General features: G+C 39.3%; 1 pseudogene; it reads right to left on the reverse strand.

Moving 5' to 3' along the window:
* Positions 1-2,316: 2,316 nt before the first annotated feature.
* LOC147828918 (KH homology domain-containing protein 1-like) lies at positions 2,317-3,254 on the reverse strand (annotated as a pseudogene).
* Between the last annotated feature and the right edge of the window lie 24,494 nt (positions 3,255-27,748).

The following is a 27,748-nucleotide window of genomic DNA, read 5'->3' on the forward strand; positions in this document are numbered from 1 at the left end:
TTGCTCAATCACATCCTCAAGCTTGCAGGTTCTTTCTGTCTCTGCTGCCCTCCTTGTCAGGAGTATATTGTTGCTGGTTCTTCTTATTGTCCACAAGAAGGTCACCAAGATGCCACACACCCCTTCATCACTTCTAATAGGGAAAGAAAAAAAACACCAGTCCCTCCAACCAAAGAGGTATAAAAATCCTTTCCTGACACTAATATAGCTCAAAGGCTCATGCCTGGACCATAGCAGTCATGCGTGTGCTCTGACTGACTTATGCCAATTACCATTCCTGCTTTAGGGAATACAGAGTAGACACATACAAAACAGTAGTTCTTGTTGAAAGAAAAGCAATGATGGAATAGGAAAAAACACCCCCCTGAGATAGTGACTATTACTGTCTCCATTTTATACTTGTGAAAATCAGTGCCCTGAGGAATCAGTAACTTGAAAAGATGATAAAGCTATTTAGTGAAAGAGCTAAGATTTAAATCCATATAAGCACACTCCAGTGTTTCAGATATTAACTCCTTTAATATTAACACAGAAGCTTTTGGTGGCTGTGACTTAGCAAAATTATAACCATGAGAAAAAAGTTAATTTGATGATTCTTGATATGAAAATCAATTGAAAGAGAATATTCTTTTGTAAGAATCTTTTTAAAATAAAAAGTTTTTCCTCGATTCTGTGGGCCTCAAATTCTAAATTATCGGTTAGTAAGTAAAGACTATATTCCCTTTGAGACTGGTGTGGTGTGGTTTCATTATTTTCTTCCTCCACTCTGATTTATGAGTATTTACTACTGTGGATCTAATCAAACTTTTATTTAGTAACTGGCCATGTAAAAGCCATGTAGTTGGTATTCTTGTTGGCTTCAAATGTATTCCAACTTCAACCATTTTCTAACACTTCTGCCACTCTACTTTGATCCAAGATACTGTGCCACCTCCTCTCTCCAGAGATCTGCAATGACTTCTCTGTCAGTCAGCTTTCTGGGCCTGTGACAAAATACCTGAGAAAAACATCTTACAGGAAGAAAAGTTTGTGTTGGTTTCACAAGTTTTGGTCCTGGCCATGCTGGCTCCATTAGGCTGGGCCTGTGATGTGGCAGGTCATAGAGGAAGGGTATGGAAGAGCACAGCTGCTTACCTCCTGACGGCTGGAAGTAGAGAGAGACACCCAGAGAGCCAATGAGGAAGAGGCTGTAAGCACCATGGAGTCCCTAAGGTCATGACCTCATGACTCACTCCTTCTGGTTAGGACCCATACCTGGTTAGCAACCCCTCAGTGGATTCATCCCTCATGAAGTCAGAGCTCTTGAGATCCAATTCCCTTCCAAGAGCCCCACCTCTCACATGGCTGCTTTGGAAACCCCAGCCTCCAAAACACAAGCCCTTGAGGGAGCATTTTAAATCCAAACCTTAAGAGCTACATGATAAGACACAGACTGCTGGCGAAGGAGCAGTTGTGAAGAGCAAGAGTTGTGAAGAGCTCAAGTGAGGACATTTTAGCTTGCCATGACCTTGGCTGAAGAGTTACCAGTGGAGACGGGGCATTTAGAAAAACACTTCACAATGGAGCTTCAGAAAGGCTTGCTAGTCAACTTACTCATGGCTTGAAGGACCTCAGAATCCTCGACTCCCAGAAAGCCAAGGACCCCAGCACACTTCTGCCATACAAGGACAAGGCTGGCTACCTCATGTTCACCAGGTTCAGCCCCAAGAGCCAGCTGAGTATCTCACCCAGGACCTGCAGTGGGAACACATTCTGTCTCCATCTGGACCCTGTCCCCACTTTCCTTTCTCTCCATTTGTCTATGTTTTAAGGGCAGCAGAATCCTAGGCTTCCTAGGAAAGAAACTTCTAAGGAAACCTGTTTTCCCTCACCTCAAAGCAGCCTAAACACACTCCTGATCTGAGAGGAGCAGTTCATGAAAGAGCTCCCTAGTTTCTGGCTCCTTGCCAGGCATGGACCTCCCCAGAGACAGTGTGGGCAACCCATGCCTCCATACCCAGCTGGCTTGGAGAAGCCCTTTCTGGGATGGATCAGCTTATCCAAAGGAAAGACACCAACATGTCAACACCTTTATAATAGTGTAGCTTGTTTTATTGTGCACCATTGCCAATAGAGCACTTTATTCCATTTAGAGGACACAAGCCCAGAAGTCTTAAGAGATAGGAGGAGACCAAGAATTCAAACTCCCATCAACTCCTTTCATGTCTTTCTCACACAGGGCCAGCCAGGACTTCCTTCTCATCTCAGGTACCTGAGGAGGTCAGTTCTTCCTTACAGACAGAGTGAACTCCAGTGGAACCCACAGCAACAGAACCATCAGAAAGGAAAAGCCTGAGGAACTTCAAGAGAGGTGAGTCCACTCATCCTGGCAGCCACATCAAGTCCCAGGTGTCTGGCTGCACCTTGATGGAAGTGGCCATTGTGGTCAGCAGCTGGCTACAACATGCGGCAGCATCTCATGGCCTGTGGAGGGAGCATCCAGCACTGTTGAGACAGGATACGTTACGGGGACCCTGTGTCGGTCAGGGACCGCACAGGGAGATCCTATGGAAGTAAGTCATGCTAGCCCAGGCCCTCCTAGGTGACTCATTCATTCCTCCCCACTATCATTCTCCCTGCCTCAGTCACTTCATTCCCAAAATATGGCTGTGCATTTGAGTCCCTCTTTTTTCCATGGACTCTGGGGACATCTGCATTCCCAGCCACTTGAGCAGTTCCTCAAGAACTGAAGATGAGCAGTTCCTCAAGAACACAACTCTGTCATCCAGCCCTCAACCACAATCCAGCCAACAACACTTACCTTGGACCTGATGATAGAAGTCCTGGCTCCCCATGCTCCAGATCATGTCCAGCAGCCACTGCCTTGTCCTAAGTAGTCTCGTAACAATGACCAGAGTCTAGCCTGTAACTGTGACCACAGCTCCAGTTGAATGAGGGTGTAGCTGTGCAGTCAAGGTAGGTGTCTCTATCAGAAGTAAGGAGGAAGGACATGGAGGCCAGCAAAACCTGGTAGGCAAAGAAGTGCTCCTGAGGGTGGAGAGCAGGGACAGGCAAGGAAAGGAGTAGAAGGGAAGGAAGGGAAGCTTGGAAACTGTGAAAAGGGGAATGGAGAGAGTTGTGAGCAAGGGCCACCCACCAAAAATGTGCTCCTCCTGGTCCTCTTCCATATAGAACACCAGTGGAGCATGGAAATCTTCAACACCATCTGCCACGCTCTCTTGGTGAAAGCACTCCTTTCCAAGGTGCTGCCACATGACTCAAAGCAGGACAAGTCCAAGGGACTAGTGGGACAATGTCAGGGAAGGCCTCAGCCATGTTACAGAAGACCATTCAAACCACCCACCTTCATCAGACCCCAGGGAGGAAGTCCAATCCTTGCAGCTCCTCCTAGGAAACAGGCCAGGAACTATTTACTCTCACCTTAATCTATCATGCCAAGCTGGCTAATCCCTATCAGGCCCTGCTTTTCCACTGCCCTGGAATCCAAATTTTTCTTCCCGCTCAATTCAAAAGTCAATGGAGAAGATCCACCAAGATGAGGCAGGGCAGTGGTTGAGTGCAGAACTGAGTATGTTATTAGGAGGTGGAGTCTAGTCAGAAGAGGCCAGGTCAGAAGTAACCTGGAGGAGTAGATCTCCCTCCCCATCTCCTCTGTTCTCTGCTTCCTGGCTGCCATGATGTGAGGAGCTTTCCTCTGCCCAGGCCCTTCCATCACGCCTTGGAGCAAAGCAGAAGACAATATAGAAAATAGAAACACTGGAATTTGCTGGAAGATAAATAGGTAAAACTCTTGAAGATATAGCCATAGGCAAGAACTTTCTGAACAGAACTCCAATTGCACAAGAAATAATACCAATAATCAATAAATGAGGTTATATAAAATTTTAAAGCTGCTGCATAACAAAGGAAATGACCAATAGACTGAAGAAACAACCTATAGAATGGGAAAAAATTGCCAGAAGCTCTTTGGACAGATGAATAATAACCAAAATAAAGAATTCAAAAACTTATTCCCCTCTCAAAATAAAAGACCCAATCAAAATATGGAAACTTCAGTAGACATTTCTAAAAATAAGAAGTGAGGGCAAATGACCAATAGGTATATAAAAATGCTGAGCATCTTTGGCCATAGAGAAATGCAAATCAAAATAGCACAGAGATTCCATCTTACTCCAATAAGAATGCCCATCATCAGGGACTCAAAGCAACACATGCTAGAGAGGCTGTGGGGGAAAACAAATCCTTCTACACTGTTGTTGAGAATGTAAACTAGTATAAGCACTGTGGAAGTCAGTATGAAGAATTCTAAAAAAGCTAAAAGTAGAAATTCCATTTGACCCAGCTATACCTCTGGGTGTCTTCTAGAAATATTGAAAGTCATCATATTGCAATGATACACACATGCCCATGTTTATAGCAGCACAATTCACAGCAGCTAAATCTTGCAAACAGCCTATATGCCCATCAACAGATGAGTGAAAATCTGACATATATACACCATAGAGGAGTATAAGGATAAATTTGAGTAATTTGTAAGAAAATGGATGGATCTTCAGACCATAATCCTAAGCGAAGTAAATAACAGAAAGTTAAATATCACATTACATTTTTTTATATGAGAAACCCAAAGCAAAAATAATTTACAGAGAAAAATGAAAGAGAATGGTAGAAAACAGGGAGATAAACTTTGTGGAAAAAGGACAGGGATCCAAGGAAGGAGAGAGAAGTGATGTGAGTAGCAGGAATAGAAATGAACAAGATGTGAGATATGCTAAATTTCAAACATACGCTACCAATTAAATTTTTTTAAATTCTTCTTTCTGTGGACAGTGATTTGGGGTTTTAAAGCAACCCAGGATGTACTTCTGATTTTCCTGTAGGTTAATATATAGTTGTCATTTGTTTGGCTCTTAGAAATCCAGTGACATTTAAAAGTACATGCTTATTTTGGTCTTTGTTATGTCCTTTTTCCCTAAAAGTGAAAGGGAGTGGGAAAAGCAAAAATTAAATATTTGTGTTATTTTTTAAATTGTTTTAGGAATATACACATTGTCTATTTTACATTTACCATGGTAACCTCTGAAATACACATTTGCCATTCTACACTTAACGTGGTGACCTTTAATACTGTCTGTCTCTGAATTGGACCACTCTGGGTACTTTATTTAAGTGGGATCAATACAGTGTTTATCCTTTTGTGTCTGGCTTATTTCACTTAGCAGAATATCCTCCCAGTTCATCAACCCTGTAGCATGTAAAAGAATTTTGTACCATTGTGAGGCTGAATAATGTCCTTGTGTGTGTACATGCCACATATTACTTATTCATTCATCCATTGATGGATGCATGGGCTGCTTTCCCATTCTTGGTATTGTGAAATGAGCTTTCACAGTTTTGCTATTGCTATGGTGCTCATCTAATTATTTGTGTACAAATGTCTGATTAAGTCTCTGTTTCAAATTCTTTTCAATATAAACCCAGAATTGCTGGATCATATGGTAATTCTATGTAGAGTGTTTTGGGGAACTACCGTGCTGTTTTCCACAGCAGCTACAGCATTTTATATTCCCACCAACACAGCACAGGGTAGCAGTTTCTCCACACCATAGCCAACACTGGTTTTTAAATAATAGTTGTCCACAAACATACAAAGCAAAAGGCATGAATGAAGTGTTACCTCACTGTAGCTTTGTGTTTCCCTAAAGATTTGTGATGTTGAGCATCTCTTATGTGCTTATTGGCCACTTGGAAAAATGTCTATTCAGGTCCTTCTGCCCATTTTTTAATTGGATTATTTTTGTCATTGCTAAGTTTTTGGAGTACTTTATATGTTCTGGATAACAATCTTGTATCAGATATTTAATCTACAAATTTTCCTCCCTTCCTGAAGGCTGCCCTTGCAGGAGAGAGTGTTGTGTTGAGTTGATAGTGACCTTTGATACACAAAAGTTTTTAGATTGGATAAAGTTTGATTTTTTTTCTTTTGGTGTCATATCCAAGAAATCATGCCAAATCCAATGTCATGAAGCTTTTCTTCTATGCATTATTCTAATAGTTGTGTAGTTTTGGTGCTTTTGTACAAAAGTGTTAAGTAAAGGTTCAGCTCCATCCTTCTGCATATGGATAGCTAGTTTTTCACAGCAGCATTCATTGAAAAGACTCTTCTTTACCATTCAATGTTTTTTTTTGATACCGGGGATCAAACTCAGGAATGCTTGTGAGGCAGGCAGTGAAACCACTGAGCTAAATCCCCGGCCCACCATTCAGTGATTTTTTAAATACTATTTTATTTTATTTTTCATTAAGTTTATTGGTACATTTTAGGTATACATTATGATCACAGTCATCATTGGGAATTTCTACCTGTATATGATACATCTTGGTTCTTATTTTTTCCCATTCCCCTTCCTTTCCTTCAACCCCTCCACCCCTCCCTATTTACATAAGCTTTGTTTCTATTTTTTTGTTCTTTTTTTATTTTTTTCTTTCCTCTCTTTTCTTTCCCCTGCAACCCCTCCCTAGTTCCCCTTCCCCTTGGAAAATTTCTTCCTATTTCACCGTATCTATTATACATTTTGGCCCTCATTTACAATTTCAGTTTCTAATACCAGAGAAACAATTTGGCATGTACTCATGTGTGTCCTATTTACTGCACTTATAAATGTTTTTAGTTTATCTTTCTTTATGGCTGAGTACTACTCCCTTTTTTTTTAACCTACATCTTCTCTATCCAGTCCCCAGTTGATGGGCATTTGGGCTGTTTCCAAGATTTAGCTCTTACAAACTGTGCGGCTATAAACATGGGTGGGCATACAAGGGTGTGGTATGGTGCTTTTAATTCTTTCAGAAACATACCCAGAAGAGGAATAGCTGGGTCAAATGGGACCTCTAATCCTAGTTTTCTGAGGACTCTCCACACTGATTTCCACAGTGGTTACACCAGTCTACACTCCCACCAACAGTGGAGAGGGGTTCCTTTCTCCCCACAACCCTGCCAATATTTGTCATTGATTGATTTCTTAATAGCAACCATTCTTTCTGGAGTGAGAAAGAATCTCAGCATTGCTTTCATTTGCATCTATCTCATAGGTTTCTTTGCTGCTTCTACTTCTTCATCTGAGAAATGTCTATTTATTTCAGATGCCCATTTTTTGAATGGGTCTTTAAATTTGGAGGGGGTCTGATGTTTTTAAGTTCTTTATATATTCTAGATAGTAGTCTTTTGAGGAATAGCTGGCAAAATTTTTCCCACATTGTGGGTTGTCTCTTCACTCTGTTGGTAGTTTCTTTTGCTGTACAAAAGCTTTTTAATAAAATGAGATCCCAGTTATTGATTCTTTGTTCTAGTTCATGGGCAACTGAGGTTTTGTTCATAAAGTCTTTTCCTACACCAATGTCTTCAAGAGTTCAACCTAACCTTTCTTCCACCCAGTTTAGTGTTTCTGGATTTTTATTTGTTTTTTGGGGGGGGACTGGGGATCGAACTCGGGTCCTTGCACTTGTGCAGCAGGCAGCGAAACCACTGAGCTAAATCCCCAGCCCTAGTGTTTCTGTTTTATATCTAGATCTTTGATCCATTTCAATTTTAGTTTAGTGCATGGTGAAAGATCTAGGCCTAGTTTTCATCTTTGGCAAGTTGAAGCCCAGTTTTTCTAGCACCATTTATTAAAGAGGCTATCTTTCCTCCAATGAGGGTGTTTGGCCCCTTTGTCAAAGAGGTCATGGCTGAGTGTGTCTGGAGTTGTTTCTGCATCCTCTAATCCGTTCCACTGATCAGGAGGTCTGCTTCTTTGCCATGCTGTTTTTATCACAGTAGCTTTGTAGTATAGTTTCAAGTTGGGGATTGTGATACTCCCTGCCTTGTCTTTGTTGCCTAGAATTGCTTTTGCTATTCTAGGTTTCTTCTGGTTCCAAATGAATTTAGGGATCATTTTCTCTCGTTCTATGAAATATGGTGTTGGAATTTCAATTGGGATTGAGTTGAATCTAAATAGCAGTTTTGGAAGTATGGCCATTTTCTTTTTTTTTCCCCAATTAACTTTATTGGTGCATTTTAGGTATAAAATACAGTTACATTCATCAGTGGGATCTTGTACCATTACATGAGTGTCTTGGTTCTTATTTTTTTCCCTTTCCCTTGCCCTCCCTTCACCCCCTCCACCCTTCCTTATTTGCAAAGACCTTGTTTCCATTTTTTTCCTCTTCTCATATTTTTTCCTTTCCCTTTTTTCCCTTCCCCTACCCCTCCCAATTCCCCTGCTCTTTTGGACCTTTTCTTCCCGTTACACAATATCAGTTATACATTTTTTAAATTACAATATTAAGATCTAGGAGACATTACCACAGATTTTACAGAGTTTAAAAGGATATAGAAAGCATATTTCAAAAATCTGTTTTGAAATAAATTTGACAACTTCTAAGAAGTACCTTGGAAGACAAATTAATGAAACTAACTCTGGAGGAAATATAAAATTTGAATAGCACCTATTAAAGAAAGTATATTCCTAGCTTGAAAACCTACCTATATGACAACAACAGGCTCATATACATTTTAACTGATAAATTATATCAAACATTTAAAGCAGAAAAAAAAGGAACACTTTTCCCCTCATTTTAGGAACTCAACATTGTGCTAATCCTAAAACTGGATAAAGGTAATAGAAGAAAAATGTATGAACATAGATAGAAATTTGTTTAACAAAACAAATTATTAGAAGTCAGATCTGGCAGTATGTAGAAAGTGGTTTTATTACAGGGATGGCAGTGTTGGTTCAGCATTGGAAGATCCACCCCCAAAAGTCATCATTTTAACAGAGGAAAGGAGAAAGCCATATAATCCTGTCACTAGTTGGAGAAAAAGTATTGGACTAAATTCCACAGCTGTTCATGGTAAAAGCTATCAGGAGACCAGAAGTAGAACAGAACCTTCTCGACAGATTAAAGACATGTACTCCATACTTCCAGCGAGAACACCTTATATGAATGGAGAAGACACAATGCTTTCTCCTTAAGGTGGGGAACAAGGGCAGATATGCTTACTCTTTATCTGTCCATTAAACTTTGAAACCTAGGCCCCACCAAAATAGTCTGGCAATAAAATGACACAACTAGGATAGGATTGGCATGGCAGAAGCAAAATCTTTATATGTAGATGAAATGATCATCTCCAGAGAAAATACTAAGAAATTGCTAGGAGCCCCTAGAACTTGTACTTGAATTTAGCAGGATTAGAAAACACAAGGTATATATAAAAATTCAGATCTGTGTGTAGTTTCTATAAATGAAGAATTGGATATTGAAATTTAAAAGTTATGTAGGAGTACAAAGGACCTAGAAAAGTTTTTAAAAAAAACAACAGTGTTGGAAGACGTTTCGTACTTAATTTTAAGACTTCTTCTAAAGCTACAGTAATCAAGGCAGTGTTGGTGTAAGGAAAGACATATAGATCATTTGAATAAAACAGAGAATCTAGAAATAGAACCACACATATAAGGTCCACTGAGATTTGAAAGATTATTTAACATTAGCATTTTATAGAATATAAACTCAATTCAAGAGCCGAGGAAGAGATAGTGTTTTCAGCAAACGGCACTAGAACACCTGGTATCCGTATATAAAAATTAACCTCAACCCTTTATTTCCATACATGAAAATAACTTGAAGGCATCTATGAGCCTAAATATGAAAGCCTAAAAGTATAAAACTTTAAGAAGAAATTATAAGGGAAAATGTTTATGAATTCAGGGTAGGCAAGAACTACCTAGGATACAAAAGACATGATGTATAAAAGAAAAAACTTGATAAATGAGATTCCATCAAAATTTAGAACTTTAAATGACATCATTAAAATGAAAAGTAGTCCTTAAACAGACCATATTTGCAATGCATATAACCTATGACCAGAATATATGAAGAATTCTTAGAGCTCATTAATAGACAACCCAACTGTGCTCACTTCGGCAGCACATATAACTAAAATAGACAACCCAATTAAAATGTAGACATAAGAAGATGAAAAATAGCCAGTATAGCACAAGGAATGGTCTGTAACTCTAGAATCAGAAAAATACTAATCAGTATAATAATAAGATTGAATTCTACACTCATTAGGGAGATGAAGTTAAAAGTTTTAAAAGCCTTGCCATGACTTTTTCTTTGTGTTGGATTCTCCCCCTTTGCGTTTAATTTGTCATGCCCAATGGATTCATTCTGCTGGGTTTCCTGGCGTTGTGATCCTCATTGTCTTTTCCTAGGCTATTGTCTAAAATTTTTTGGAGTGCCAGTTTGGTATTCATGAAGTTCCTGAGGTGCTCTTTATCATGAAAGTATCTTATTTCTCCATCAATTTTGAAAGATAGTTTTACAGGGTACATCAATCTGGGTTGGAGGCTGTTTTCCTTTAGGGCTTGAAATACATCACTCCAAGCTCTTCCTGCCTTGAGGGTTTGCATTGAGAAGTCTGCTGTGATTCTGATGGGCTTTCCTTTGTATGTGATTTATTTCTTTTCTCTCACTACTTGTAGAAGTTTGTTCTTCTGTTGGATTTCTGGAATCCTATTATATGCCTATGTATAGATTTTTTTTGATTAAGGCTAGCTGGAGTCCTATATGCCTCCCTTATCTGTATGTCAAGTTCTTTTCCCCTCCTTGGGAAGTTTTCTGCCATTACTTCTGTGAAGAGTTTTTTTATGTCATCTGCACTCTCTCCTGTTTCTTCATTGACTCCAATCAGTCTTATGTTATTCTTCTTTGCATCGTCTAGCAGCTGCTGGATTGATTTCTCATGTTACCTTACAATTTTAAAGCAATTTTTCTTTTCCTGGTCACTAATTGCAATCTTTTCTTCTATATCTGAAATTCTATCCTCACATTGGTTCATTCTGCTGCACAGACTTTCGATGGAGTTTTTAATCTCTTGGAAATCTGTTTGTATCTGTTTTATGGATTCCATTTGTTTCCTATGTTGGGATTCCATCAGGTTCCTCAGATCCTCTATTTTTTTAATCTGTGTCCTCTCTAGATTTATTAATCATGTCTTGCACCACGAGCAAAATCTTTGCTGTTATCTGAGTAATTATTTCTGTTTTCATTTTTCATTACTAATAGCACTATAAAACCAAGGACTCAGAGAAACTCTAAGTACAAAGAACATAGAAAGATCTATAAAAGCCTAACAAACAACACCAACTGCATGCCCTCATTTTTGAGTGTCCATCTGCCCCTTGAAAGCTACTTATAAGCCCCTAGATTTAGGTGCTTCCTTGGCCTCCTCCCTTAGTGCTCCCCTTGGTTAGCAAGGGGTTTTTGTTATTTTTTTCTAGTGAACCACACCTAGTTAGTTCCTTGCTACTGTCCTTTCTACTTCATTTTTCTTCATCTTCAGGACAAGAGCCGAGAGAGAAAATTGGTTACAATAGTATCTGGTGCCCTGCCAGCCAGGATGCCAGTGACTTCTTCCCCTACCTGAATCGGTCAAACCTCAGGAAACTCTCTTGCCAGGGAGCAGAGCTGGGGCACAGAGAAACACTGAGAGACTGAGGCTCCCTAATTCCTCCAAGGGTTCAGCCCCAGTACCGTAAAGACCTTCACAAGGTCCCACCTCTGAAAGGTCCACAGCACCACCCAATACCACCATGCCTGTGACACACCACAGCAGTTAGTAAGAAAGGATCCTGGCAAGCCTTAGCAAGAGACAACAAGAAAAATGTAGATGAAGTATTGAAAGCAGAGGGGTGAATAATGCCAGATGCAGCCACTCAATTAGACCAGACACAAATTTTTTTTTTCCCCAGGACCGTGAATTGAACTCAGGACCTTGCACTTGCCAGGCAGGTGCAGCACCACTGAGCTACATCCCTGGCCCCTAGACACAAATCTTGATAGCAATGGCAACTAGACTTCAGGAGTATCACATAGAAAAAGCTGCAAGAGTATAAGCATCAGTTGAACATTGTGTATCCAGCAGGACTCTCTTTTCAAGACAAGAGTGAGATGAAGGTTTTCTCAGGGTGAAAAAAGTAAGAATTTACTACATAATGGACTCTCACAAGTTTTTAAAGGGTATACTTTAGGAAGAAGAAGACTGAACCCAGAAAGCAGAGAAAATTAAGACCATACCAAGTGCAAAAGAGATGAGCAGCAATACCCTCAGCACAGGTTGTCTAATCTATACTCTCCAGAGAGCAATAATATTTTCTTTTTAATAAACAACTTTTAGAATAGTTTTAATTTTACAGGAAGATTTGTGAAGATGCTACAGAGAGTACTCATTTACCCGACACCCCATTTCCCCTATTATCACCTCTCATGTTAGTATGATATGTTGTAGCTGCTGGACCAATATAGATACTTTATTAACTAAAATCTATCCTTTATTCCAGTGTTCTTAGTTTTACCTAATTCATTTTCTGCTCTGTATCCCATTCATGACACCAAATTATGGTTACTCATCATATTTCCTTAGGCTCCTCTTGTCTGTGATACATTCTCAGACTTGTCTTTTTCTGATAATTTTGAGACATATTGGTCAGGCATTTGATTTTATTATAATTAGATGAGGGTTATGTGTTTGAGGAAGAAGTGCTCAGAGATAAAGTGCCATTTTCATCACATGCTATCGATGGCAGCTTCCAACAACGTGACCATTTCTAGTGTTGCTGATGTTGTTGTTTTGGGATGCGGTCTTGCTATATAGTCCAGTCTGCCCTTGAACCCACACTCCTCCTGCCACAACCAGAGTGCTGGGGTTAAAGATATGTACCACCACACCTGGCCCAAGAGGTGCAACTTTTATGTTAACTTTGAGGTGGTCTTTGTCAGGTTTCCCCTTGTAAATTACATACCCAGTTTCACACTGTGCTCTTTTGAAGGAAGTCACTACCTACACCTCATACCTAATAATGAACCAGGCGTTATGGCCCACCTTCATAAGCACAGAGTAGCTGCATAAATTGGAACATGTCTGCATTTATCTATCTTCTCTGATTTATTCATTTATTTGTATCAACATGGACTCATGCTTTACTAATCTTTCTGAAGAAACCTAACCCTAACCCCTCCTTTATGGCAGAGTAGTAAACCATTGTGTATAAATACCCTATTTCTTTATCTATTCATCTGTTGATAGGCATATTGGCCACTTTCAAGATTTAGCTATTATCAATTGTGTTGCTATAAACATGAGTATCCATACATCACTGTAATATGATATTTTAAACTCTTTCAGAAACATATCTAGAAGGGGAATAGCTGGGTCAAATAGCACTTCAAGTTTTAGTTGTTTTAAGAATCTCAATACTGATTTCCATAGTGGTTGTACTGGATTACATTATCACTAACAGTGTAGAAGGGTTCCTTCTTCCCCACTTCCTCACCAGTATTTGTTATTATTTAATTTATTGATGATAGCCATGCTGGAGTAAGATGGAATCTCAGTATAATTTTAATTTGCACTTTCTAATAGCCAGGGATGTTGAACATTTTTTATACATTTATTGGTATTTCTTCATCTGAAAAGTGTCTGTTCATTTTGGTTACCTATTTTATCATTGGGACTCTTGGAAGTCTAATTGTTTGAGTTCTTTATATATTCCAAATATTAGTCCTCTGAGGAATAGCTAGAAAAATTTTTCCCGTTCTGTAGAATGTTTCTTCACCTTGTTGGTTGTTTACTTTGCTGTACAGGTTTGTGCTGCTATTTTGGGGGGGGGGGGTTCCGGGGATCGAACTCGGGTCTTTGAGCTGGCGCAGCAGGCGGCGAAACTACTGAGCTAAATCCCCGGCTTGCGTCCTGCTATTTTTAAAAGAATTGTAGAATTTCCACATTTGGTCAGTTCCTAGTTTCAAGAGCCGATTCCAAAGGTAGCCACTAGATGGCACTCGATCTTAATTCCATTTCTAGCTAGTTCTTTAAAAATTAGGTTGAGACTTACCTCTGGAGTTTGGGGTCAGTAGGACCGAAAAGTTCCAACCCTGTGGTTGGTTTCCTTGGCAACCCGCCCCAGCTGGGAGTCATCTCATTAGCATACCAAAAGTCACTATCATTTTGGAGAGTCCAAGGAATTTAGGAACTACATCCCAGGAAACAGACTCAAGACCAAAATGTATACTTATTATAAATCACATTACCACAAGGAGTACGGGGCACAGAAACTGCTACCCTGTAGCCTGTCTGTGAGAACCACCTGGAGCATGTATCTTAATTTGTTCTTTGCTTTGAAAATAGTTTCTGTTTTGTTATGACCCCATTAATGTATTTATTAAAACATTCCAGGATGACCTACATGCCTAGTTTTTGGAAATCCCCAAGCTGGCAATAAAAAAGTGTCCTCTGACTGACGCCCATGTCAGCTTATTGTGCACAGAAATCTCAACCTAGATTTGTGTAGAAAATCAATAGTAGTGCCTTGAAATAATGTCAATGATGAGAACAAAGATTATAATTGTCTTCAATGTCTCTGTCATTTAAATAAATGTATATGGTCTTTTAAGATAAACAGATTTCTCTAACAGGACCCAGAATTTCATCTGCTCCTAATCTGCTGGGTGACAGAAAACTGAGCATTTTCTACCCTGGTTTGGCTCTTCCCACCCAAGGCCCAGCTGATGGGCCTCATATGCTTCCTTCCTGGCTCCGGGGGGCAGATGTGCATTTACAAAGGGCTGAACCAAGAAGGGAGGGAGAGAGAGCCCCAAAGTGGCACAGCACCCTATCTTTCTCTCCTGGAAAGAATTGATCTTAATGGAAGATGTTTCCTCCATGCTGGGGTGACCTGTAGCAGTCGTGATGCTTGGACAGTGCTTAGGCCCCAATTAATTAAGAATGTGCTCGTTTCCTACAGCCAGTTATGAAATTCACAGCCAGAGAAAGCTTCCACCGGCACTGCGAAGACGCCATCGAAGGCCTGTGGTGGTGACACGGGGCACAGGAGGAGCAGGTCGTGTATTTGACATATAAGCTGCTTCTATCGAGGTTAAAAATGCGAAGCAATCTTGACCGATGCCAAGTCTTTTCTATCATTCTAAAAGGTACAAGCAAAATAATTGCTCCTTTCAAGTTTAAAGGAAATGCTTAAAAAGCAATGATAGATTTTGCTGAAGGCCCGACGAGAGTCAGTCTTCCTTCTATCTCCACACGAGGGCACCAGGCAGAGAGACATATGGAGCTGTCACTGTGTGAAACTCAGGTAGAGGGAAGAAGAAAAATAAGGAGACAAGGATAGGGGTGGGAGTCTGTAGATGCAAAATAGAATAGGGGCCTCCTTAGGTCTTTTAGCTTATCCTGACTAGAAGGAGGTAAAAATAAACTTTAGTAGAGAGGTTTCCCTGGGAAGCAAGTCCAAGACAAGGTAAAAACAAAAACAAAAACAAAAAACAGATTAAAAAGGCACCAAATAGCTTGGAAGGCTGAGGAATTAGCTCAGCGGCACAAAGCCTGCCTGGCAAGCGTGAGGTACTAGTTCAATCCCTGGTACAAAAAAAAAAAAAAAAATAGCCTTGAGACTTACACCAAGAGACCAAAAGAGCGGAGCAGACAGGCAGAACACAGAGAGACAGCCAAGTCCACAAATGATAAGCCACCTCCGCCTCCAATACATAGGAGGGAAGGGGGCCTGACTAACTTTGCAGCAGTGTGTACTCACACCGGTGCACTGACAGATACACTTATATACATGTGGATTCACCCGAGAATCACTCTATTCTTCACTCTAGGGTCAGTACAGAACACAATAGACATCCACATGCCCCTTACTAACTCTAAGCTAATCAAGAATAGGGTGCCCCCTTGCCAACTAGCTGCTCTCCCCAAAGATAAGGCTGTAAAAGGTAGGTCAAGAACAAGTAAACACAGACAAAAAGAGCTACACACATACCACCAGGAAGAATGACTTTAGGCAGAAATGTCCAAGAGCCAATCCAGTTATGGCAAGTTCTGAGTACAGGGAAAGGGTCATCCCTTCCCCATACAAACAGCTAAAAACAAAGGGCCCACTGAGCCTCTGTTTTCTGGAGCCCCCTACCCTGATTCTTTCTTATCAGGATAGCTTCCTGTCTTCTCCTTCCTCTCCCTTCCTGTTCCTCTTTACAAGTAAAATGTCTTCCTTTTGTTAAACTTTGTCCCTCTAATTTTATATGGGGCTGAGTTATGATCCCGGGGGGCTGCTCAGACACAGAGCAGGGTGCTTGTCCATCAGGTGCAACACAAGGAAAATCATAGTTTTTAAATTGTACTTTTAAGAAAACTACATTTTCAGGACCCAAAGTTACCCAAAATTACAATGCCTTTTTCCCTTCCAGGAAACTAAAAAAAAAAAAAATTCTTAAGAGTTAAAAATGCAATGAGCCTGTAAATTGGCCTGAGCTTTTCCCCTGTAAGTGGAGCCTGCATGCTTCTTCCCACCCACCTCCACCCTCAAAGAAGCAGCTCCATTAAGTGGGCAGCCTGTCTCTAAGCTTCAAAGGCATGCAAATAACCTGGCCCACCTGAGAGCACTAGACTAAACATCCTAGGTCCCCTTTGTGAAGGCTTCTTCCCTTTGTGAAGTCCTTTAATTATGATGGTCCACATTTTTTTCCAGGGCTAGGTATTTAACCAAAGGCCTCAGGCATGCTAGGAAAGCACTCTACCGCTGAGCTACAGGCCCTGCCCTGGAAGGTTGACATTTATGAAGGTCCCTTTTGTTTGGACCCCCACTTGTCACCCTAATCCCAACTCCCCCAGGCCCCTGTAACAAGGGCCTCTGGCATGTGCAGGGCCTCTAGTGAGTGTAGAACTCTGAGAGAGGCATGGATGGATGGGAGCAGGCAACTCATCCACATTTCCTGTGAGTCTGTCCAAGTCTCTGGGTCTCCGGCGCATCAGGGCCTTTACATTCTTTTGTTTGTTTCTTTTGGTACTGGGGATCAAACTTGGGACCTTTCGCTTGCCAGGCCGGCAGGGGAACCACTGAGCTAAAGGCCTTTACATTCTTAGGAACCACTTCCGAAAGCTTTCATGAAACCAACTTGGAATCAATGTATCTAAAATCATTTGAAGAAAATACATCCTGTCATAAATCCTCAGCAGGACAGTGGGACTCTGCATCTCTGTGAGTGCTTGCTGGCAGGCGGTGGGAGGACAGTCCTTCTTAGGCCCCAGCCCTTCATCTTTCTGTCCCACATGAGATGCGACAATGAGGCAGTGTCTTCAGTTGTGCTCTCCTGGCTGCCTCAATGTCCTGAAATGAATCAATTCAAAACATTTACCTTTTATGGTCATTTTGACATGGGGAATAGCCAGAAGTCACAGGATGCCAGACCATGCATAGGTGGATGAGGACACACCAAAATGATTTTAGAAGTCTGCTTCCACAGCAGCGTTCCCTGTATTTTTTATCACACCTTATAAAGACATTCATGAAAGAGAACTTCCAGAACTGCTTCAGAAGTGGCAAGAAAAATGGAAAAAATGTGCGTGAAGCAAGAGGGGGTTTCTGAGGGAGATTAACAGCAATGTGTCTTTTACTGTAATCATTTTTTAATTTAATCATTTGCCAGATATTTTGATCACACCTTGTTTATTCCACCATTTATTTAACTCTTTTAAAATTTATATCAGTAATGGTTAAGAGTTTTATGTGTAGAAGTTTGCATAGACCACTAGATATTTGGTGGGATTTGATACGATTATAGATGTTATCACTATTCACTTATTAAAATTTTTCCTTCTATTATCTTGAGTGTTATATATGATAATTTTCTTTAAGGAACCACTTGAGAAATAATGCCTAACGTCATTTCTTGTCGCCCTAACCCTAGTTAATTGGCACTTTTATGTTTCTTAGTGCAAAGATATTATAATTCAAACATACCCATAAAATGTATCCTCAGATATTTTCCTGTAAACATCACTGGTTTTTAATGCCCAACCCTCAAAGACTATACAGCACTCCCAGGACAATATTTTCAAACACTGAATGAACCTCTCCAAATCAAAATTCCAAATTTTAATTAAAATGTGTAGGAAAATATTATAATTTATTCCAAATACAATTCATAAATATCAGAATTATGTATTGGTTGTTTGGAAACTTTCCTCATGTGTTTAATGGAGTCACAAGTGTTGCTGCCCCTTAAAAAAGTCATATTACTGCATGCAAAACAATTGTATATCACCAATCATATTAATTGTTGGTGATCACATGGCAATGTCTTAATCACTTTACATCCAAACCAGATAATCTATTACTTATATTTAGGCATTTTATTCTATTGTAGATACATGATAAATTTGAGTTAATATGTAATACATTTTAGTTTTCCCACTTATAGTCATGAGAAATTATTTCTGATCCTCAGAAACTATAAAATAATAACTGTTGTTATGGGCCACTAAGTTCTGGGGTAATACTTTATGCAGCAATTGGGCAATTCATATACCCAAGGCTATTTTTAAGGCAAATGATTATATTTCACCAAAACATACAACATTTCTCTGAAACAAGGCCTCAATTTTTAGAAACAATATAGAATAGTTTGGGAAAAGATCTTTGAAGCAAGTACAAGAATGTTTCTAGCACTACTGTGTACTATCGTGTACTGCTCTGGTCTAGATCCAAAACGCACCCCTTCATGTGCTCAGGGATAAGCTTATGGGAGGTGATTGGATCACAGAGGACACTATATCAGGGCTGGATTGGTCCACGGATGAAATCACGGCTAAGTGTGCTGTTGGAAGGTGGGGCCTGGTTAGAGGAGGGAGGTCACTTGGAGTGTAATTTGGAAAAATACATGTATCTTGTCTTCCCTCCTCAGCTCCTCCCTTCTCCTGTTGCTTGGTTGCCATGACAGAAGCAGCTTCCCCCCATCCTACCCACCACCTTATCATTTCTGCTTTGGCACAGGCTGACCATGCAAAGACTGAGACTTCTAAAACCATGAGCCAAAGAACACCTCTCTTCCTTTAATATGTCCTTTAACATGTCATATTGTGTCTCAGCCATGTGCAGGAGACTAAGATGTGTGTTTACATATGAAATCACAAAGAAAAAGACAGCATTCCTCTACAGGAACCCTGTTGATTTTTGTGTATTGATTTTGTATCCTGCTACACTGCTGAATTTGGTTATTAATTCTAGGATTCTTTTGGTAGAATTTTTGGGTCTTGTAAGTAGAGGACTATGCCATCTGCAAATAATGAAATAATGATAATTTGACATCATCCTTTCCTATACATATCCTTTTTTTTTTGTACCAGGGATCAAACTCACAACCCTGCGCTTGTGAGGCAAGCACGGTGCCACTAAGCTAAATCCCCGGCCCTATACATATCCCTTTTAATTCTTTTTCTTGCCTGTTTGCTCTGGCTAATGTTTTGAGTACTATGTTAATTAGGAATGGTAATACTGGACATCCTTGTTTTGCTCCTATTTTAGAGGGAAAGCTTTCAGTTTTTCCCCATTTAATATGATGTTGGCAGAAGATTTGTCATAAATGGCTTATATCACATTGAGATAAGGTCTTTCTATACCTATTTTCTTCAGGCTTTTTATCGTGAATTGATGTTGGATTTTGTCAAAGGTTTGTCTGCATCTACTGAGATGATCATGTGATTTTTGTCTGTGTTTCTGTTTATGTGATTAATTACACTTATTGATTTGTATATGTTAAGCCATTCTTATATGCCTGGGATGAAGACTACTTGGTCATATGATTTTTTGATGAATTGTTGCATTCTGTTTGCCAGTATCTTGTTGAGAATTTTTGCCTCTATGTTCTGTAGAGAGATTAGCCTGTAGTTTAGTTTTTAGGTTAGATCCTCATCTGGTTTTAAAATCAGGGTAATGCTAGCTTCCAGGAATGACTTTTGGGAGTACCCTTTCTTTTTCAATTTCATTAAAGAGTTTGAGGAGTATGGGTGTTAGATTTCTGTGAAGTTCTTGTAGAATTCAGCAGTGAATCCTTTAGGCCCTGGGCTTTTCTTGATTGTTAGCTTTTTTATTACTGCTTCAATTTCATTTCTATTATTGGATTATTCAGGATTTTTAAGTATTCTTGGTTCAGTTTTGGTAATTCATATGTATCTAGGAAACTCTAATTCTTCTGAATTCTCCAGTTTTTTGGCATATAAATTTGTTAACTAGTTGTTAATAATCTTCAGGATTTCTGCAGTGTCCATTGTGACTTTACTTTTTTTGTTTGTTTGTTTCTAAATGAATTGATTTGGGTCTTTTCTCTTTTTTTTGGTAAGATAGACTAAGGGTTTGTCTAGTTTGTTTATTCTTTCTAAGAACCAGCTTTTTGATTTGTTAATTACTTGTACTTTTTTTTAGTCTCTGTTTCATTGATTTCTGTTCTGATCTTTATAGTTTCTTTTTTCTACAAGCTCAAGATTTGGATTTTTGTTTTTCTAGGCTGTTGAGATGAATCATTTGACTATTTATTTGGGCTCATTCCATTTTTCAGATGTGGGCATGCACATGGGCTATAAACTTCCCTCATAGGACTGGTTTCACTGGGTCTCATAAGTTCTGGTATGTTGTACTGGCATTATCATTTCATTCTAAGAACTGCATTATTTCTTCCTTAATTTCTTCTATGACCCATTGCTTATTCAAGAGTGTGCCATTAAATTTCCATACCTCCAGCCAGAGGCCCGCCATGCCATTTGTAAGAGTCTGCAGATCCCAGGGAGCTGCTGTGAGGCCCCAGACAAGCACAGCTGCAGGAGGATCCCAGCCAGGGGTCTGCCCCGATCCCAGAGGCTCCTGCACACCCACCCAAGCCAAAGTCCCATGCAGAAAAGAGCTGTACAGGCACACAAGCTTCAGCCAGAGCCCCACCATACCATCGTCCACAGCCAAGGACCTGCCTGGAAAAGAGCTACACGGGCACACAAGCAATACCCAGAGGCTCACCCTGATACCATTGATAAGTTCATGGAGACACTAGTCAAACCCTGCACAGACAACAGGAACTGGTGTGCACAGCTCCCAGACAAAGGCCCTCCCAAACAATAGCTGCATAGGGGCCCCAGCAAGAGGCACACCTACATACTATCCCAAGTGTACACAGGCCCCAGCCAGAGCCTGCACAGACAACAGGCCAGCTCAGGGATCTAGAAGGTCACCACTCTGAACTCAGGAATTGGTGTAGTGGTGAGCAGCAGAGTAAAGGCTGCTCAGTGGCTTGCTGAGAATTCAAGACCACTAGATGAGAAAAAATTCACTTCAATAAAGGCACAGCAGGCTGCACCAGTTGAAATGAGAAGACACATAAATAAGAATCAAAATCAGACTTTCAGATCACCAAAGGGAACCCTAAAGGCCAACTAGATGAAACAATCTGATAACCACCTGGACTCCCTGAACTGGCAACAAAACAGGACCTGGAAAAATAAAATCAGAAATAAATTATTAGAGAACAGCAGAGATTGTGCCTATAGTACAAGACATGATTAATAGATCTAGAGTGGACATGGATTAAAAACAAACAGAGGAGCTAAGGAACATGATGGAATCCCAACATAGGAAACAAATGGAATCCATAAAACAGATACAAATAGATTTCCAGGAGATTAAAAACTCCATTGAAAGTTTACATAGCAGAATGAGCCAATGTGAGGATAGAATTTCAGATATAGAAGATATGATTGCAATTAGTGACCACAAAAGAAAAATTTCTTAAAAATAGTAAGGGACCATGAGAAATTAATCCAGCAGCTGCTAGACAATGCAAAGAAGAAAAACATAAGATTGATCTGAGTCAATGAAGAAACAGGGGAGAGGGCAGATGACATAAAAAAACTGTTCACAGAAGTAATGGCAGAAAACTTCCCAAGGAGGAGAAAAGAACGTGGCATAGAGATAAGTGAGGCATATAGGACTCCAACTAGCCGTGATAAAAAAAAAAAATCTACACATAGGCATATAATTGTTAAGATTCCAGAAACTCAACAGAAGAACAAAGTTCTACAAGCAGTTAGAGAAAAGAAACAAATCACATACAAAGGAAAGCCCATCAGAATCACAGCAGACTTCTCAACACAAACCCTCAAGGCAAGAAGAGCATGGAGTGATGTATTTCAAGCCCTAAAGGAAAATAACCTCCAACCCAGATTGATGTACCCTGCAAAACTATCTTTCAAAACTGATGGAGAAATAAGATACTTTCATGACAAAGAGCACGTGAAGAACTTCATGAATACCAAACCAGCACTCGAAAAAATTTTAAACAATATTCTAGGAAAAGACAATGAGGATCACAACCCCAGAAAGCCCAGCAGAATGAATCCATCAGGCACGACAAGAAATTAAATGCAAAGGGGGAGAATCCAACAAAAAGAAAAAGTCATGACAAGGATAAGTCAATGCATATCAGTTATAACCATCAATATTAATGGTCTCAATTCACCAATCAAAAGAAATAGATGGGCAGAATGGGTCAAGAAGCAAGATCCAACAATCTGCTTCATACAAGAAACACACTTAATTCAAAAAGAAACTCATAGACTGAAAGTTAAAGGGTGGAAAACAATACTCCATGTGACAGGAACCCCAAAAAGCAGCAGTAGTTATCCTCTTTGCAGATCAAGTGGATTTCAAACAAACACAGATTAAGAGAGACAAAGAAGGACACTACATCCTTGTAAAGGGAAGAATCCAAGAGGAAGAGATGACAATCATAAACATATATGCACCAAACACTAGTGCACCCAACTATATAAAACAAATAGTAATGGACATGAAAAATCATATAAACACTAATACAATAGTAGTGGGGGACCTCAATACCCCACTGTCAGAAATAGATAGATCAAATAGACAAAAAATAAACAATAAAATACTAGAACACAATCAAACTCTTGAACAAATGAACTTAACAGATATTTACAGAGTGTTCCACCCCACAAAATCAGAATACACATTCTTTTCAGCTGCACATGGGTCATTCTCTAAAAGAGACCACATACTCACTCACAGAACATGTTTAAGTAAGTGCAAAGGAACTGAAGTTATCCGCTGTATATTATCAGACCATAGTGCAATGAAATTGGAGATAAATAGCAGAAGAAACCACAAGAATTTCATAAACACATGGAAACTGAACAACACACTTCTGAATAACCAATGGGTCACAGAGGAGATTAAGCAAGAAATCAGACAGTTTCTACAAATTAAATGACAATTCCAATACAACATATTGGAATGTATGGAAAACAGTGAAAGCAGTCTTACAAGGGAAATTCATAGCAGTGAATACTCACAGGAGGAAAAGAGAGCGAGCTCAATTACACAACCTGATGCTGAACCTCAACCTTCTAGAAAAAGAAGAGCAGGACAAACACAAAGCTCACAGAAGGGAAGAAATTATAAAGGTCAGGGAAGAATTGGGTCGGGGATTTGGCTCAGTGGTTTCACCACCTGCTGCTCAAACGCAAGGACCGGAGTTCAATCCCCAGTACCAAAAAAACCAAAAAACAAAAAACAAACGAACAAAAAAGATCAAGGAAGAATTCAATGCAATGGAGACTAGGAGAACAATACAAAAAAATCAGTGAAGTCAAGAGTTGGTTCTTCGAAAGAATCAACAAAATTGACAAACCTTTAGCCAATATCATTAAAAAAAGGAAAGAAAAGGCCCAAATCCATGCAATTAGGAATGAAAATGGTGACCCAGCAGAAATCCATAGGATCATCAGTACCTACTTGGAGAACCTATACTCCAATAAGATGGAAAACACAGAAGGAATGGACAGATTCCTAGATACTTATGAATTACCAAAGTTGAACAAAGAGCACCTAAAAATTCTAAACAACCCAGTATCAATCAATGAAATTGAAAATGTAATTTAAAACTTAACAACTAAGAAAAGCCCAGGTCCTGATGGCTTCACTGCTGAAATCTACAAGACATTTAGAGAGGAACTGCTGCCACCACTGTTTAAACTCTTCAATGAAATTGAAAGGGAAGCAGTACTCCCGAATTCATTCCTGGAAGCAAGCATCGCCTTGATCCCCAAAGCAGAGAAAGACCCAACTGCAAAAGAGAACTATAGGTCAATCTCACTAATGAACATAGATGCAAAAATCCTTAATAAGATACTGGCAAATAGAATGCAGAAGACCATCAAGAAGATCATACACCTTGAACAAGTGGGATTCATCCCAGGGATGCAGGGATGGTTCAACATATGCAAATCAATAAATGTAATACACTATATTAATAGAACCAAGGACAAAAACATACAATCATGGCAATAGATCCAGAAAAAGCTTTTGACAAAATCCAACATGCATTTATGATTAAAAAAACTCTCCAAAAAAATGGAATAGATGGTCTCTACCTCAATCTGATAAAAGCCATCTATGAAAAACCAACAGCCAATATCATACTAAATGATCAAAAACTGAAATCCTTCACACTAAAATCAGGAACAAGACAAGAATGTCCACTATCACCACTCTGTTCAGTACAGTTTTGGAAACATTAGCCACAACAGTTAGACAAGAGAAAGAAATAAAAGGAATAAGGACAGGAAATGAAGAAATCAAATTGACATTATTTGCAGATGACATGATATGCTATATAAAAGATCCTAAGAACTCCAGCAAAAGTCTTCTAGACTTAATAACCAAATTCAGTCAAGTAGCTGGATACAATGTCAACATACAAAAATCAATAGCTTTTCTGTACACGAAAAACAGACTCACTGAGAGAGAAATGGGGCAATCAATTCCTTTCACAATAGCATCCAAAAAATTGAAATACCTAGGAATCAACCTAACAAAAGAAATCAAAGACCTCTATTCTGAAAACTAGAGCACTCTGAAAAAAGAGATTGAAGAGGATATCAGAAAATGGAAAGACATCTTGGTCCTGAGTAGGAAGAATCAACATAGTGAAAATGGCCATATTTCCAAAACTACTATACAGATTCAATGCAATCCCAATTGAAATCCCACCAGCATACATCACAGACCTGGATAAAACAATCCAAAAATTCATTTGGAACAATGAGAGACCTAGAATAGCAAAAGCAATACTAGGCAACAGAGTCATGGCAGGAGGTATCACAATCCCCAACTTGAAACTATACTATAAAGCTACTGTGACAAAAACAGCATGGTACTGACAAAGAAACAGGCCTGAGGACCAGTGGAACAGATTAGAAGATGCAGAAACAACTCCAGACACTCTCAGCCACCTCATCTTTGACAAAGGAGCTGAGCACCCTCACTGGAGGAAAGATAGCCTCTTTAATAAATGGTGCTGGAAAAATTGGGTTTCACCTTGTCAAAGATTAAAACTAGACCTATATCTCTCACCATATGCACTAAACTAAAATCAAAATGGATTAGAGATCTAAATATTAAAACAGAGATGCTGAACTGGCTGGAACAGCGGTTAGGTAGAATGCTTGAAGACATTGATGTAGGAAAAGATTTTATGAGCAAAACTTTAGTTGGCTATGAACTAGCACAAACAATCAAAAAGTGGGATCTCTTCTTATTAAAAAGCTTCTGCACAGCAAGAGAAACCACCAACAGTGAGAAGAGACCATCCACAATGTGGGAAAAAATTTCACCTGCTGTCCTTCAGACAAAGGTCTACTATCTAGAATATATAAAGAACTTTAAAAAATCAGATCTCCCAAATTTAAAGACCCAATCCAAAAATGGGCATCTGAAATGAACAGACATTTCTCACACAAAGAAGTAGAAATAGCAAATAAACATATGAAAAAAAGTTCAACATCACTGGTCATTCAAGAGATGCAAATGAAAACAACACTGAGATTACACCTCACTCCAGAAAGAGTGGCTCCTATCATGAAATCAACCAATAACAAATGCTGGCAGGGAAAGAGGAACCCTACTCCACTGCTGGTGGGAGTGTAGACTGGTGCAACCACTGTGGAAATCAGTATGGAGATACCTCAAAGAACTAGGACTGGAAGTCCCATTTGACCCTGCTATTCCAATGCGGGGGATCGTCCCCAAAGAATTAAAAGAATCACACCACAGTGATATATGTGCACCCATGTTCATAGCAGCACAATTTGTAATAGCTAAAACTTGGAAGCAACTCAATTACCCATCAAATGCAGACTGGATAAAGAAAATGTGGGGTTTTTTATAAAATGGAGTAGTACTCAGCCATAAAGAATGAGAAACTAGAGACCTTTATAGCTAAATGGTTGCACATTGAGGCCATACTCGAGTGAAATAAATAGGACACACATGTGTAAATATCAAATAGTTTCTCTAGTGTGAGAAACTGAAAGTGTAAATAAGGACTAAAAGGTATAATAGATAATGTGAAATAGGAAAAAAAGGTGCAAAGGGGAGGGGGAGGGGAAAGGAAAGAGGGGAATGGAATTAATATGAGAAAAAGAAAAACTGGACACAAAGTCTTTGTAGCTAGGGATGTTTGGAGGGGTTGAAGGGAGGGCAGGGGAATGAAAAAAAATAAGAACCAAGATGGACTGATGAATGTCATTATATTATATAGCTTAAATGTATCAATAAGATTAATTTTTTAAAAATTTCCATACCTTTGTATAATTTCTGGGATTTCTTTTGCTATTGATTTCTAATTTCATTGTACTGTGATCTAATAATATACATGGTAAAATTTTTATTCTTTTGCATTTACTTAAGCATGACTTATTAGCTAGTATGTGGTCTATTAGGGAGAAAGTTCTATGTGCTGCTGAAAAGAACATGCTGTCACTGTTCAGTGGAACACTCCATATATATTTACTAAGTGCATTTGGTCAGAGGTTTTGTTCAACTCTGATTTTTCTTTATTGATTTTTTTGTTTAGTTGTTCTGTCTACTTGTGATAGTGTCAAATAGTGATCCCCCACTATAATTTTATTGACATTCATCTGATCTTTTATGTCCATTAATGTTTACTTTATAAAGTTGGGTGCACCATATTTTGGTATATGTGTATTTATAATTGTTATCTCTTCTCCTATTGAATAGTTCCATTAACTAATATGCAGTGTCTTTCTTTGCCTTTTTTGATCAGCTTTATTTGAAGTCTACATTGTCTGAAAGTAAGTTAATTATTCTAGCTTGTTTTCAAGCTTGTGTTGCATGGAATATTATTTTCATCCTTTGTAGTAGATATCTCTGTCCAGTATTAGCAGTCTACAAGTGGCACAAGCTTCATGCCCCTCCATAATTCAGCTATACTACATTAAAAGTAGCAGGGCTTTGCTGAGTTCACTTCCAGCCAAGGTCAACTTGACTCCAACTAAAATCTTCCTCTTTGAATTAACCATTTGTTCTCTTCAGCAAAGACATGCTAGTGCCCTCCTTTTACAGTCCTGCCTATGATAATCACTATCAGCAGGTGTCTCTAGGTCTGCCCAGCTCCTCTCCTTCCCACGCTTGCAATGAATAAACACTGGATGTCCTTGGTGCCTTTTGTCTTTGCTGCCCAGAGCAGCTTAGATCAGCCTGAGACCCAGCTTCCTCTCTCAAGTCTGTGCCTGTGTTTTTGTTCTCTCTCCATTTATGTTTCTCAGCTTGCACCATATTGTCTCACAAGAGATCAAGACCCGCTACAGGAGTCGTGAATAACATTCTCTATGATTTTTTGATTTTTACTCTATGGATTGGGGGGGTGGTTAAATGTGTTTCTTGTAAACAGCATACTGATGGACTTTGTTTCTTGATCCATTCAGCTAATCTGTGTCTTTTGATGGGAAAATTGAGACCATTCACATTGATGGTTATACTTGGTAGGTATTGATCCA

Source organism: Heterocephalus glaber, unplaced genomic scaffold, assembly GCF_053883595.1.
Source record: "Heterocephalus glaber isolate CG9 unplaced genomic scaffold, H.glaber_assembly_v1.0 deba00000818, whole genome shotgun sequence".
In the NCBI taxonomy this organism is placed as follows: domain Eukaryota; kingdom Metazoa; phylum Chordata; class Mammalia; order Rodentia; family Bathyergidae; genus Heterocephalus; species Heterocephalus glaber.